This window comes from Pleurodeles waltl, chromosome 5, assembly GCF_031143425.1.
Source record: "Pleurodeles waltl isolate 20211129_DDA chromosome 5, aPleWal1.hap1.20221129, whole genome shotgun sequence".
NCBI classification, from domain to species: domain Eukaryota; kingdom Metazoa; phylum Chordata; class Amphibia; order Caudata; family Salamandridae; genus Pleurodeles; species Pleurodeles waltl.
The window spans coordinates 1,247,179,303-1,247,195,475 of record NC_090444.1 but is presented as its reverse complement, the minus strand read 5'-3'; positions in this window follow the sequence as shown (position 1 = coordinate 1,247,195,475).

Here is a 16,173-nt window from a genome sequence, read left to right as displayed (position 1 = left end):
TTGGGGGATTTACAAATTAACGCAAATTGGTATTTGTGTTGGTTTGTAAGGAAAAGTACAGCAAAACCGCGTGAAGAGCTGCTTTGCGTTACTTAGCAACAAGGGGGCCTTACATGGGAGATAGATGGGCGTTCCCACGCAACCACCCATGCTTTTTGGTACAAAAACCTATCTATTAGGGGGTGTATTTATGAGCCCATTGTGCCGCCGTTGCTTCTCTTTTTGGGACGCAACGCAGAGCAAACCTTGAACTCATATTTCTGAGGCCATGCAAAGACACTTTGCATGATTTTGAATGGCCTAAGAGATATGGAGTGAGGCAAGACACCACAAATCGATGCGTTGCCTTACTCTGCGCAAGGAAGGTGTTCCATTGGAGTTGTGGTGGGTGTTCCCATACAATACCCATGGATTTTGATGCATCCCCAGATTTACAAGAGACAATAAACCTGGGGATGTGCCAAAACCTTATGCCTCCCCAGGGAAGGTGCAATGAGATAACATTTCTTAATTTCTCCTTGTTGTTTCCCCTTTCTATGTGTGCTTCATTCTGCAGCGCACATAGAAAGAGAAAAAAGCCTGCCAGGATTGTTTTTGTGCAGGAAGGAATGTTTTTATTTCTCCTTTCTTTTCTGACTTTGCAAGTGTGCTGCACTGTACAGCTCACATACAAAGTAGGAAATGTTTTAAAAGTTGTCTAGTCATTGTATTTTGTACTGGAACTCTTCCAGTACAAAACCTATGGTAGACTCACACGCACCCTTGCACTATGGCACAAAGGTGTGTGCATGGCACTCAGCAGCAAAATTATGCACCAACACTGGAGAGAAGGGAAGAGAGTGGCGTATCTCTGTAGATATGGAACTTTCCTTCTCTCCCCCTGTCATGCAACACAACACAGCAATTTAGGGTGCTGTGCTGCATATCACATTTGTAAATTTTGGCCTTGATGTTAACTTACACTTTAAAAAAATGTGTCCACTTTCACTGTGAGTGTTGTTGTCTGCTTCGGCACTTCCCACTGCTTGGCCTGAGCTCAGGTGTCTTTCTTCTCACTTGTTTGTGAACTGAGAACCCACAGGTTCTATCCTGTGGTTCCCTATTAGGCTTCTCTGCATTTTCCTTTTCCTTTGTATCTGGTATTTGTTCTGTATATTTTTAGGATATTTTGTTTCTGTTTCTGTCCAGTGATTTTAGTTGGTACCCACCCCTCCCCCAACTGCTGTGTTCTCCTGCTGCATTCTTCAGCCCCCCAATCTCCCTTTCACCTCCTCCTTCCTCCTAGTACTATTTATGAAGGTGTTTGTGGATTGAGAACCCACAGGTTTGATACTGTGCCCCCGCCGAGTCTTCTCTGCATTTGACATTTTCCTTTTCTTTTGCATCTGGTATTTGCCTGTTGTATTTTTAGGATATTTAGGGCCTCATTTACAACAAACTTGTGCATCAATTACGATGTGCCAGTTTGCTTGCGCCACACTGCGCCCCCTAATAACACCATGGTAGTGATGTATTTACAATACCGCGCACTGTGGCATTCATTAGCACTACTGTGTCAGAATTTCTGGCGTAGTTGTCGCACTTTGCTGGACTCACATAAAAAATGTTGATGCTAGTCCAGCAAAGCTCAGGGAGTCCCATTTAAAACAGCCTAGTGTCACTTTAATGCCTGCCCTCGAGTAGGCATTAAAAAAAATCTTGTAGATTTCATCGCGCCATTCCTGCGGGCCTCTTAGTGGGGGAACTCCTTCCTTGCATACATTATACTTTGTGGAGGTATAATATGGCACAAGGGTTTACAAACTGGCACAATGGTTTCAATTGGTTCTTACCCCTCCCCTAACAGCTCCCGCTGTTTTCTCCTTTCAATGATCCTCAGCCTGTCCCGCATCCCTGTCAGCCCCTTCCTCCTCGCAGTGCTATTTATGGAGGTCACTGCACAGTACCCATGAGCAACATCTCAACTCGTGGTCTGCTTCACTGCTCCCTGCTGCCTGAGTTTAGCTCAGGAGTCTGCTCACTCGTTTGTGAACTGAGAACCCACAGGTTCAATCCTGCGGTTTTCCATTAGACTGCTCTGCAGTTTGAATTTTCCTAATATTTTGCATCTGGTATTTGTCGGGTGTATTTTTAGGTTAATTATTTTTTGTTTCTGTCCAGTGGTTCCCTCTCCTTCCCTGCCCGCCGTTTTCTCCTGTTCATGCTCCTCGGACTGCGCCTCCTCCCTATCAGCCCCTTGCTCCTCCAAGTGCTGTTTACATAGAAAACTGAAAAACGAGGGGAGTTGTAGCCTTTTAAAACTTTCCCAGGTTTACACTTCAGCAACAGAATTTCTTTTGACCACACCTCAGCGCTCACTTGGACTGACCACTCCATGGTACACTTCACTTTCACATCAGCCCACCATTACGCAGCCAGGCCGGTGCACACAAATCCCATCAAAGCTGGGGCAAGGTTTCCAAAGATGTTGTGACGCCCTCAACACCTAACGTTCTGCCATCTTAACAGACACGGACACAGCCATCAAAAACGTCACCACATGGATCTCAAATAGCGCAGACACTGACATCCCGTGAAATGAAGCAAACTCAACAACCACACTAAGCAAGCCAGCTGGTACTCACCAGAACAAGCCCTGGCTACCTGCATTCAAACCAGCTACAATTGCAACAAAGAGCTCTTCAAAATCATCAAAGAATTCTCCAAACCATCCGCATCGGAGAACATCAGCTCCCCTACACAGAACCTGTGTGACTCCCTTGCTGACATTTTTCACAATGAAATAGCTACCATCTACAGAAACGTCACATCCCAACACTCCATCGGATACCAACGGCTTCCTGAGCCCCTTGGACTCCTCTACCAAATGCACCATCACCAACTGGATCTCAATTACCATGCAGGACTCTGCCGACAAAATGAGATCCATCCACTCTGGATCCCCACGGACCCTTGCCTTCACCACATGTTCAACCTAAGCATCAGCACCATCACCAGCAAGCTCACAGACATCAACAACTTCTCTATAAGGTTAGCCACCTACCCAGAAGACTGGAAACATGCAGGAGTCAAACCCCCGCTCAAAAAACCGTCCCAGATTCCAACAAACTCAAAAACTTCCGGCCAACCTCCCTACTTCCATTCCCAGCTAACATACTTGAAAAAGCATAAACCAGCAGCTTATGACCTACCTAGAATACAACAATCTCCTGAATGTGTTACAATCTGGATTCTGCCCAAACCACAGCATGGAATATGCTACATTGTCTCCACGAACAATATAAGACTCCTCTTAGACCAAGGAAACTCAGCTGCCCTCATGCTACTTGACCTCTGCAGCCTTCGACATGGACTCCCACCACACATTGCTCACTAAGCTTCATCAGATTGGAATCAGAGGAAAAGCTCTGAAATGAATTGCCTTGTCTCTCTCGGGCAGAATCCAGAAATTCCATCTACTGCCCTTCACTTCAAAACTCAACGATATTGCATGCAGTGTTTCCCAGGGATCATTTACTCAGCCCTACACTTTTCAACACATCATCACCCCTCTGGCTGATATTGCCAGAAAGCACAGACTCAACATAATCTCATATGCAGCCAACATGCAGCTCATCCTCTCGCTCTCTAAGGACACTTCCATGAGAAAATCCAAATTCCACAACTGCATGAACAACTGCATGAACAGTATCGCAAAACTGATTAAGGACAGCTGCCTAAAACACCAACTTACCTTGTGACAACTCTTGGTGGCTAGGTGAGCTAGGATCCTCCCCAATCCCACGAACCATGCCAGAAACCTAGGAATCATCAAAGACAACAAACTCAACATGAATTGCCAGGTCAACGTGATCTCCTCCACCTGTTTCCTCACCCTCTGCATACTCTCCAGGATCGTCAAATGGCTTGCGTAAGAAACCAGACGCACTGTCACACAAGCCCTTATCACCAGGCAACGCATGCCGGACTCATCACTGGGCCAACAAAAAAACTACAAATAATCCAGAACTCAGCCACTAGACTCATCCTAGACCTCTCAAAACAGACGCACATCACCCCCCACTTAAGACACCACTACTAGCTCCCCAAACACAAACGCTGCCAATTTAAGCTCCTTACGTTTGTGTAGAAATCACCCCACAATCTTGGACCAGCCTGCCTCAACCATCATATGGATTTTCACCACCCCTCCAAACGTGGCTTTACATGGCCTTGTAGATATGGAGTAAAGCAACGGAGCACAAGTCACTGCGTTGCCCTCCCGCATCGCTCACCCTCACAACCAATCCACAAATCTGCTGCAGCACTTACAGTGGTCGCTCATTCACATACCTAGCAGCAAAGGCCTTGCACAACCCACCACCCCCAACCTAAGGGAACCCCCCATCCAGGAGTTCAGAAGAGATCTCAAGACATAGCTGTTCGACTGGGACAGAAGCAGCTACTACAGCGCCTGGATACCCTCACTGGTGAATAGTGCGCTATACAAATGCGATAATTAGTTGATTGATATTCATTATGAGGTGTGAAAGAGAGCCTAATAATACACTATTATTTATGGTATGTTATTTGATTAGTGCATGTTTATCGTTTGTAGCAGCTAATGGGTCTTTCAGACATCTGGGTGCCTTTTTTTATGACTCTGGAAGTTTTCAATAGAGGTATGTGAAATTCTTGTGCAGTAAGTGAAATGTAAGAATTTTGCTAGTTATGTTGGCCCCATTGAGTGGAACGGGGACTGATCCGCTGCTTTATGGGCAAACAAAAGTGATTTTTGAAGAACTGTGAGGGTATGGGCAATGTATTTACTTTAATACATTAAGGTAAGCCTGTATGCAGTGGCTGCTTGAAAGGTTCTCCTGGCTTGTAGGTGTCACACACAAGCTCACCTGGGAAAATGTCTTGAAAGAGCACTGTCGGGGCCGGCCATTGTGATGAATTGTGTGCACCATTTGCGTTAGTAAAAAATGCCCGCCCCCTGACGGCGCAAAGTGTCACCAAGAACTCTTCAATTCTTTCCAATCCTCAATATTTTAAATGAGTAATTCTTGTTTTGCAGGGCATTTTTCCTGCATTCCTCCCTTTTTCCAATCCTGGACAGGTGGATGAGGATGCAGCAATATTACTGCCGGGGTTTGGAGTCTGCTTGGTGCATATGGAAAACATTTTTTTTTACCCAGCACTAATTGACAAGTGGCTAGAGTCGCGGTGATCTGATGTTAACGTGTTGAATTAGTGAAGATCGAAATGCGCAATCTAGCGTGATTTATCCTCAGATCTATCCTGTAGTGTGATTTATTACTCACTGAGAACTGCTACCATGTATCACGAACAAAAATGCATTACATTTGCTCACCAACTTCAGAGATGAATGATTTGTGCTTGAATTACAGAGATTGAAAGGTGGACTTGCCCTGCCAGCAGCAAATTGCAAAACACTAAAACCTGTTTGTTACCAAAGGTGATGTTGAGGTGGGCTACTGAACACGTAGGAAAGTACCACATATTGGTGTACCACACACTATTGCCCTATGATTGGAGGCACCAGCACCATTCTAATTCCCCACAATGTGGCGCGATGATGCCTTGTGAAGAGGAAGTAACAATAATGTAATGAGGTGCATAACAGCTCGTCAGATATTCAAGCTTTGGGTCACACGTTCCCCATCTACACTTTCCGAAATGAACCTTTGTCTGAATTGTTTTTGCAGTTTTTATTCTTTCTAGCAGATCTGTGCTTCCAAGGGCACAGCTGCATAACTTAGCAACTCCCAGTCTTTTCTGGAAAGCTAGTAAAGGAAGGTTTCCACTGTGGCCATGTTCTTGAAGCCATGTCTCTGTTTTGTGAATAACACTCTAGCCCCGCTCTGCACTGGTGTCTCTATGGGTTGGTAATCTGTGCCCCAGCTCATTTTGCCTTGGCCACACCTTGAGCCTCACCACCACCGGTGTTAATGTTGGACCATGCTGGGCAGGTGACATAGGAAAAATACACCATGTGCCAGATTTACTGAAGACTTGTGTTGTCTTTGCGTGATGCAAGTCATCGCAAGGGGACGCAAGTCCTTAAATGGGATTTACACAGCCATTTGAGTTGCTTTGCATGACTTTGTAAAGAAATGTAAAACAACTTAGTGGCTAGTGCTATGTTGCACTACATTTTGTTGGTGTAGGTGTTCCATGGGTGGAGCATTGGTATTCCCATGTCTCCAACCACGGAATTTTGCACAATCGCAGATTTACTAGAGCCAGAAAACATACGATTGTGCCGAAATGATGCATCTACCAGGAGAAATATCTTTATTTCTCCTAATTTACTCTTTTCATTCATCACGTGTAGAAACCTCTAAAGATTGTTTTTGTGCATGAAAATATCTCTTCCTGCACAAAAGCAATCATGCCTGTAACACAAGCACCCTCGAGCCATAGGTCAAGGATGCCTGCATTAGTGCTAGGCAGCACAAGTGCACCAGCACAAGGAGAGAGCTCTAAATATGGCACATTTCAGCTCTCTCGCTTATACATAACACAGGGTAGTAACTTCCCTTGCTGAGGTGTGTTGCGTGAAATCTTAGTAAATATGTCCCCATATCTTGCCAGATACATTAACATGTTCAAGTACCTTTCACTGCAAAGCAGCAATTGTTTGAGGTAATACGTTAACCTACAAGTTTGCTTAAAATGTTTAAATGTGACTTTGTATGTATGTTTAAATTTATCTATATCTTAAGACATAAACCACACACACATATGAATGCATGCATGCCCATACTTCAAGAGTGCCATTTGTAGGTCACGCCATCATTTTTGTCTATGACCCGATGTTTGTCCCACCTAAAAATTATCCCCAGAGTTGTTACTGCCACAATAACTAGATGGGAGAGTTGGGTAACTTGAAACATGGAGCTCTGTGTCTTAAAGAGGACACCAAAGGCCTCAGTTGTGTGTGTTTGTAGATTTACCATTGGACTTGCAAAGCTGCTTACTCCCCCATTCACCTTGCTCCCTCTGTGCCTCCAGTCCCACTCCTGCCTGTTCATGTAGTCATGAAAATAATGTAAGAAGGTGCCCTTACACCACTAAGGCTGAGGTATTAGACAACCATCCGTGGTCTCTTCTATCAATCTTGAAACATTGAGACGGTACCCTGGGATCAGTGGAGAAACAAAGGTCTAGATCTAAGACAATGGGCCTGATTACCATCTTGGCAGACCGGGTTACTCCGTCACAAATATCCCGTCCACCTATCTTGGCGGACAGGACATCCGTTACGTTTGTAATGGAGTATTCCATCTGCCAAGATCGTAATCAGGCCCTACGGATTGAGCAGAAACAATGCAACTTAGGTAGTGCCAGATAAAAGATCAATTACCGCCACGCAAATCTAGCGTTGCACCAAGTGGCACTGGATTGTGTTTGTTGCATTGTGAAACAAGCATTGGCAAACTCACAAGGTCGCCCCTCAGCATAGCAGTGCATGATAACACATTCAAGCGAAAATCAGTATATAGAGAACAGGGTAGATGACAGGTTCAGGGAAGTGGCTTGTTCCTGTTGCTCTGTAATATTTTCCAATCCCTTTTTCTTTTACATAAGACTTTGACAGAATGTATGTAATTGAGCAGTGTCTCTACTCAGGAAAAAACGAGGAGAAATAAAGTTATTTCTCCTTGCTACACCTCACCCAAGGTTTTGGGGCATCCCTGGGTTTACATGGGTTTGAAAATCTGGGGAAGCGTCTAAATCCATGGGTGTTGCTTGGGAACACCCAGTGCAATGCTCATGGAATGCCTCCCGAGCACAGAGTAAGGCAACGCAGAGATTTCCGCTGCCTTACCTTACTCCATATCTATGAGGCCATTCAAAGGTACGCTGGGTGGCTTTGCATGGCCTCATAGTTATGATTTTGTAATTTGCGCCTCAGGGCGCAAAAAAGGGTGGCACTTTGGCAGCACAAGGGGCGCCTAAATATGCCCCTAGGTAGCTGTTCTGCGTTTAGCTCTGATGGGCTTCTGCCGTTACTTTCTTAATTCATCACTCCTTCATGTGCAAAGCACAAGCTACCAGTTCGGTTGGCTAGTTAAAACTCTGGCCCTAGTATACCTGTGTAAGCCAGCCTTAATCAGTTACAGTGTAACCATACTCATTTATTTACACTACAACAAAAATCTGTAATAATCTAATCCTTCAAAATGTGTAAATTGTCAAGGTATCATTCGTATATGTTCACTAAAATCTTTTTACTGCATGTTTGAATATGCAAATATATGTTTTTAATGGATGTTTTGCTTTTGAATGACTAATATTTATATTTGCTCAGTATCATGTGGATGACATCAGTCATACGTCCAGTTAGAAACCAGAGGCAGGTGGACCAATCTTAGGGCCTCATTTACAAGGCCCATGGCACAGGGCAGCGCAGTAAGTACCTTGCTGCACCACCTTGTGCCACTGGGAAAGGGCAGAAATGCACCGTATCTACAAGATTTGCCGCATTTCTGTCCTTTCCGCCCACGCTGGTGCACAAATTGCTGCCTAGCGCCAACACAGGCACCATTGCACCAGAGAGCAAGGGTGACTGCATTGTGGGGATGATTGTTTTTGTGCAGAAAGGGGCACCTTCTTGCACAAAAACAATCACAAGTGGTTAATAAAGATATTTCTGCCCATTGCGTCATTCCTACGCCACCGCTGAGGTGACGTAGGAATTTGATGCATTCCCAGACTTGTAAATCAGCAAATGCGTCAGATTCCTTCAGATTCCATGAGTGTTGCTTAGGAAAACCCCAAGCAACACCTACGGAATGCCCCTTTCATGTAGTGTTATGCGGGAAAGGGGTCTATATTTACAAGGCCATGAAAAGCCACGCAAAGTGGCTTTGCGTGGCCTTGTAAATCTGGGCTGGCACACTGCACCACAGGAGCTTCAAAAAATATTGTTCGGGTAGTTCATTGTGCCGCTAGGGCCTCGTAAATGAGGCCATTCGTTTGACTTTACTGTATTTTCCTGCTAGTGGAGCCATCCAGCCTTGAATCTGCTCTGCATTACTTGGCAAATGATCATAGTTCAGTTATGTATAAAACTATCAAATTACATTTGAACTGTAACTAGATTTTTTTACATTTCTTTTAATAATCAGTTGAAACATAAAATAGTCCAATTGGTGCAGCCAATTACAATACATTTTATATTTGTGTCTATTTTAGAGCGACACAGTAAATAACATTGTTTAATCACAGTAAATATTGTACAGAAATACTAAACAGCTGAAATCTCCTATCCGTTTATGCCACCTTAGAGCCTCATTTACAAGGCCCATGGCACAGGGCAGCGCAGTAAGTACCTTGCTGCACCACCTTGTGCCACTGGGAAAGGGCAGAAATGCACCGTATCTACAAGATTTGCCGCATTTCTGTCCTTTCCGCCCACGCTGGTGCACAAATCGCTGCCTAGCGCCAACACAGGCACCATTGCACCAGAGAGCAAGGGTGACTGCATTGTGGGGATGATTGTTTTTGTGCAGAAAGGGGCACCTTCTTGCACAAAAACAATCACAAGTGGTTAATAAAGATATTTCAGCCCATTGCGTCATTCTTACGCCACCGCTGAGGTAATGTAGTAATTTGATGCATTCCCAGACTTGTAAATCAGCAAATGCGTCAGATTCCTTCAGATTCCATGAGTGTTGCTTAGGAAAACCCCAAGCAACACCTACGGAATGCCCCTTTCATGTAGTGTTATGCGGGAAAGGGGTCTATATTTACAAGGCCATGAAAAGCCACGCAAAGTGGCTTTGCGTGGCCTTGTAAATCTGGGCTGGCACACTGCACCACAGGAGCTTCAAAAAATATTGTTCGGGTAGTTCAGTGTGCCGCTAGGGCCTCGTAAATGAGGCCATTCGTTTGACTTTACTGTATTTTCCTGCTAGTGGAGCCATCCAGCCTTGAATCCGCTCTGCATTACTTGGCAAATGATCATAGTTCAGTTATGTATAAAACTATCAAATTACATTTGAACTGTAACTAGATTTTTTTACATTTCTTTTAATAATCAGTTGAAACATAAAATAGTCCAATTGGTGCAGCCAATTACAATACATTTTATATTTGTGTCTATTTTAGAGCGACACAGTAAATAACATTGTTTAATCACAGTAAATATTGTACAGAAATACTAAACAGCTGAAATCTCCTATCCGTTTATGCCACCTTAGGGAACTTAAATTACATGTGTTCATCAAGTTAACGCAGACGTTGGCCACGTTGCTTTATTGTTATTGACCTTCACTGCACAATGAAAAATTTCCTTGCTACCATGAATGAACATTTCAGTTCTATAAAGAACACAGAGGTGAGGATTACACATTTCTTTCTTCTCTATTTCTTTATAGCAGCACCTTAGAATGAACAAAACACAAACTACATTTTCCAAAAACACTGGGAAAGAAAACATCAGTTCCAGACAATTCTCTCTACCCTATCATTTGAAGAGTTGTGCTTCCTGTGCCCCCTCCTTCTTAGCCGGACAGCCGTGAAATCTCCACTCCTGTTTCATCTTTTGATCATTTAGTAGTAAAATCAGAAGCTACTTTCACTAGCCATAAAATACTACGAATCCTTGTCTCCTTAATAAAATTGAAACTTTCCTTCACAGTGGCTAGGACATTTTTCATTCTATGTTAGGGCCAGTGGAGAGGTCTATGCAAGTTCAAAGCTTACTTACCACCAAAGAGGCCAGATCCACCACAGGTTTGAAGGTGTAATAAGTGGACTAACCAGCTGCATTCATAATTTCCTCTGGCCTCACACATAAAGAAAAGGCCTTGAAGGCCATGATGCCTCTCACTGAATGGGCTCTAAATATGTAAATATCAAAGAGTATCTCCTGCATGATCTAGGGTATTCATTTTGCAATAGTAGGGAAAAGACTCCCTAGAAAGCTTTCCTAAGGGAGTTGCAGTTCTCTCAAAGGTCTGAGTTCTTCAGCCCCCCTCTCATATGCTTGCAGACATTCCACAACACCTACATTGGGAGTGTCCCTGAATGTGAATTACCCAATGAAGGAGTATTGGGATTCCTGTGTAAGTTGAAAGTAACCCCATCTGGAGTACACATTGTATCAGATGTATCTACGGCTCTGACGTATGACACCCTTCTACAGGAAACAAGGCATAGCATTGCCAACTTGCCTGAGAGTTCTTTACTGCTTAGATATTTGTCCTGTAGCCAGGAGAGAAATAGATTCTGGACTCTTTTTATGTCCCACAGTCTGGAATACCTTGGTTCTGGAGGAAGGAAGAGTTTGATACCTCTAGATGTTTCCTGACCATTGGATGTTGACCCACCTGAGCACTGTTGATAGGCAAATGTCCTTCCAATATCATGGAGCGAAAAGCAGTGTCATCTGAAGGATTTTAAGGGCCCCAGGGATGACACAATTTGGGGGTGCTGTGTGGTACAAATTTGAATTTCATTATCCATTTCCTGCTAATTCAAGCCTACATGATGCCAAATGGTACCACCTTATGGGCCTCATTACATTCTTGGTGGTGTTTAGGCAAGACTGCTGCAGTGGCGGCCGCCAAAAGACTCTCATGTTGGCAGTCATCCAATCACCGTATTATGACCCACACTGTGAAGACCGCCAAAAAACTGCCAAAAATCCAAAACCGCCAGGACCCACAGACCGACACAAATCCACCCAACAGACTACGACTCACAAATCAGCACAGCAGTTCTTCCATGGCGGTAAAACATTGGCGGTGCAAGCTGCTGTGGTCAGAAACCCACACTGACAGAACACAACACCACATTGGACAGTTTGAATATCCCACACCTGACACACATCCACACACCTGAGACAGCTACATACAGCACTACATAACACCACCCCATACAACCCACAATCCTTTGCAACCAAAACACCATACATAGACACTGAGAGAAGGCGCATAGACAGAGAGAGTACTCAAAGACTATGGGAACACACCCCTCACACATATCACACATCAAATAAACAAACACAACACACACAAAATGACCACACACATTCCGCTACAACGGTCCATCCCTCACAAAGCACCACCCACACTCTATCATTCACCCAACACTGCACCCTTTCATACACAACACCTCTCTCACACCATAAACACAGACCCAAACATGTCCCCAAAAAGCACCCACGATTCACCGACGATGAGTTGAGGGTCATGGTGGATGAAATTGTCAGGGTAGAGACATAACTGTTTGGAGCATAGGTCCAGCTAACATCAATTGCCAGGAAAATGGAGTTATGGCAAAGAATAGTTGACAGGGTCAACTCAGTGGGCAGCCATACATGCACAAGGGACGACATTAGGAAGAGGTGGAATAACCTACGGGAGAAGGTGCGTTCCATGCCATCAAGACACCAAATAGCTGTGTGGAAGACCGGTGGTGGGCCCCCAAATCCTCCCCCACATTTCACATCTTGGAAGGAGAAGGTCTTGGAGATACTGCATCCTGTGGGCCTGACTGGAATACCTGGGGGACCAGAGTATCGAAAGTAGCCACTACATCCATGTTGCACAATTTATGTGTCCTGCATGCTTCCTCACCACCCAAATACCCCATAATGCACTGAATGTCCCACTATACCTACCTGCCAATCACCCAATTTCCCTCTCCTGCAAGAGAGCGATGCATCGATTTCCTGACAGGGCACCTTGAATCGGCACAGGTTCACAATGACTTTGATGCCCAGCGATGATGCGTGAGAAATGCAGTTGCACTGTATTGGAAAACCGCACTGCGTGGGGTTTGCATCACTATCAGCAGCTGCAAGCAGTGTTGCAGCGTTTCTCCAGCCATGATGCACCGATTTCAGCCACAAAGCAGGTGGCACATCGTTTTTTTCAGCCGCGTTACAGGTGGTGCATCAAACCTTTCCCAGCAAGGCTTACTGTGCGTAAATTTCTGTCCTTTTTCTACCAGCTTCACCTTTCAAGGGCCCAGGGACTGGATGTGGCACCACATGGCAGGGCAGGAGTCCTAGCAGAGAGTCCAGATCCTGGCAGAGGAAGTCTTTGATGGCCCTGAGACTTCAAAACAGGAGGAAAACTCAGTCCAAGCCCTTGGAGATTCTTCACAAACATAAATATACCACAAAGTCCAGTCTTTGTCCTCTCTCAGGCAGAAGCAGCAACCACAGGCCAACCCAGCAAAGCACAGTCAAAGGCAAAAGGGCAGCACTCCTTCTCCAGCTCTTCTCCTTGGTAGAGGTTCCTCTTGGTTCCAGAAGTAATCTAAAAATCTGGGGTTTTGGGCCCACTACGTATGCCCCTTTCTGCCTTTGAAGTTGTCAAACTTCAAAGGAAAGTCTCTATTGTTCACAAGATCCTCCCTTGCCCAGGCCTGGCTCCAGCGTCAGACCAGGGTGTTGGAGACTGCATTGTGTGAGGGCAGGTACAGCCCATTCAGGTATAAGTGACTACTCTTCCCTCCACTCTAGCTAAGACGGCTCATCAGGATATGCAGGCTACACCCCAGCTCCCTTTGTGTCACTGTCTAGAGGGGATTCACAAACAGCCCAACTGTCATTGTGACCCAGACAGGGAGTACACAAGCAGGCAGAGTCACAGAATGGTTTAAGCAAGAAAATGCCCACTTTCTTCAAGTGGGATTGTCAAACAGACAATTTAAAAACCAACTTTACCAACATATATATTTTAAAATTGGGAGTTCAGAGGCCCCAAACTCCAAATTTCTAACTGCTCTCAAAGGGAAACTTAACTTTAAGGATATTTAAAGGCAGCCCCCATGTTAACCTATGAGAGGATAGGCCTTGCAACAGTGAAAATGGAATTTGGCAGTGTTTCACTGTTAGGACATGTAAAACACATCATTAAATGTCCCACCTTTCACATACACTGCACCCTACCCATGGGGCTACCTAGGGCCTACCTTAGGGGTGCCTTACATGTATAAAAGGTTTGGGCCTTGCAAGTGGGTCCACTTGCCAGGTCGAATTGGCAGTTTAAAACTGCACACATAGACACCCCAGTGGCAGGTCTGAGCCACGTTTCCAGGGCTACCCATGAGGGTGGCACAACCAGTGCTCCAGGCCCACTAGTAGCCTTTGATTTACAGGCCCTAGGCACCTCTAGTGCACTTTACTAGGGACTTACTAGTACATCAAATATGCCAATCATGGCAAAGCCAATTACACATACAATTTACACATAAGGAGTACTTGAACTTTAGCACTGGTCAGCAGTGATATAGTGCCCAGGATAACAAAAACAGCAAAAACATAGTCCAGCACAAAGCAACAACCTGGGAAGCAGAGGCATAAAGTTTGGGGAGACCACGCAAAGGATGCCAGGTCTAACACCAATGGTTAGTGGTGAGGCCACGTTATCCTCTGTTACTCATTCTGTGTATAGTGAGGGATAGATATCTTCTGGGTTGAGCATATTTTAGGGTGGAGGATTATCCTTTGGGTTGTCATGAGTGGTCAGAGTCTTTTGTGGGTCAGACCTAGGACACCAAGAACAGTTTGATTCTTGCTCATCATCTATATTCTCTGCTAAGTCACAATTTGGTTCTTGAGTTCCTTCGGGAAGGGGTTGCCAGGTTTTCCTGGGCATCCCAAGTAATTTGAGCCCTTTTAAGACTGATCCTTGGTGGGAAAATAGTCTGGCCAAAAAGCCTTCTTTAATCGGCGGTCGAAGGTGGGGTTGGGTTTCTGAGGATGTTTGACTTTGCCTTGGAAGCTTCTGCAGGTGGCCTTGGAGGTCCTGAGAACCCAGATGGTCCTGCATTTTTTTCTCCAGTTGAGGGGTTCTGGGCAATTAGTCGCCAATTGCAGTACTTTCCTCTCCAGGGGCACCAATGCATTTGAGGCCTCTCTTTTGACGGAGCTGGTTTCTGCAAGATCACCAGCCCATGGGATTAATTCTACTTCTTCTGCTTCTTGCAAGTATGAAGAGTAAACCCCCACATCATGTGTCATAATCTGCCATAGGCAGGTGATTAGTGTCATGAAAGGCACAGAGATCGCAGACCATGTCTTGTATAAGAGCCCAGGGGAGCATAAGGTCAGCAGCTGCTAAGGTTAGGTGAACCAAAGAGTGCAGTCAGGGGAAATGGGAAACTGAGCCCTAATCTTTAAACAGGTTAGGCCCGTGCTGTCCATGTAACAGCAAATGAGGGCTGTGTCTGTCCCAGTATAGACCTGAAGTATGGAGCATCACGCTCTTTTACTTGTGGGTCGGGTACCGCCTGAAAATCTTTTGAACATTTCAGGTTCAAACACCAATGGATCCTTCTGTACTGGATTGCAAAGCCTAGTCTCCTCTTCATGAGAACAGGCTCCGCAAGGATGTACAGAGTGGAAAGCAGTCAAGCAGAATCCGAGGGGCACATTAGTGCACACTCTGTTAATCAGAGACCTGCGCCATGGTTAAGCAGGTCGCTGCATCAATGTTGGATCCACTCAGGGATCGGTGAAGGATGGTCTCAAGGTCCACCAGAGGGTGAAAAAGCTCAATGTTAACACAGTACAAACACTAGTAAAACAAAAAGATAATGCTGTTCAGGAATATAACAGATAGTAGTATGTCAGCAGCAAAGAAAGAAGGGACACAGGAAGCACACAGGACTCTTCCAGGGTTAGGATAGAGAGGATTTGCTGGAACTCATGTTTTCTTTCCTATTGTTCTTGGGGAATGTAGATCGTGTTGGCTTGATTTTAAGGTGCTGCAGGAGAAAAATAAAGAAGAAAGAAATGTATCATTCTTGCCTCCAGTCCTGATATAGAATTACTTAAATACGTTCCTTAAAATAATTCCCCCCCTCAATTTGCCACACTTCTGTAATGTGACATCAATAAAAATGGTAACTTTTCTAAAAAAAAAGTAGTCAACATGTATCCTAGTTATTAATTAGCTTCTGGTGTGCATCTTTTTCTGGTTTAAAGATGTTGTAAGTGCAGAGATGAACATTTCTCAATTCAACTAAATCACATTGCTGGCAATTGTTCACAAAAAAAAAACATTTTATCTGCTAACCTCAGAATTGAGCATGATGAAGCGGGGTTTTCTATACCTTCATCTTTGGGTGTAATCATTAAATATCCACCCCATTGAATGCATAGACCTTTGTTCATTAACAAAGAGAAGTTAAAAAGACAAA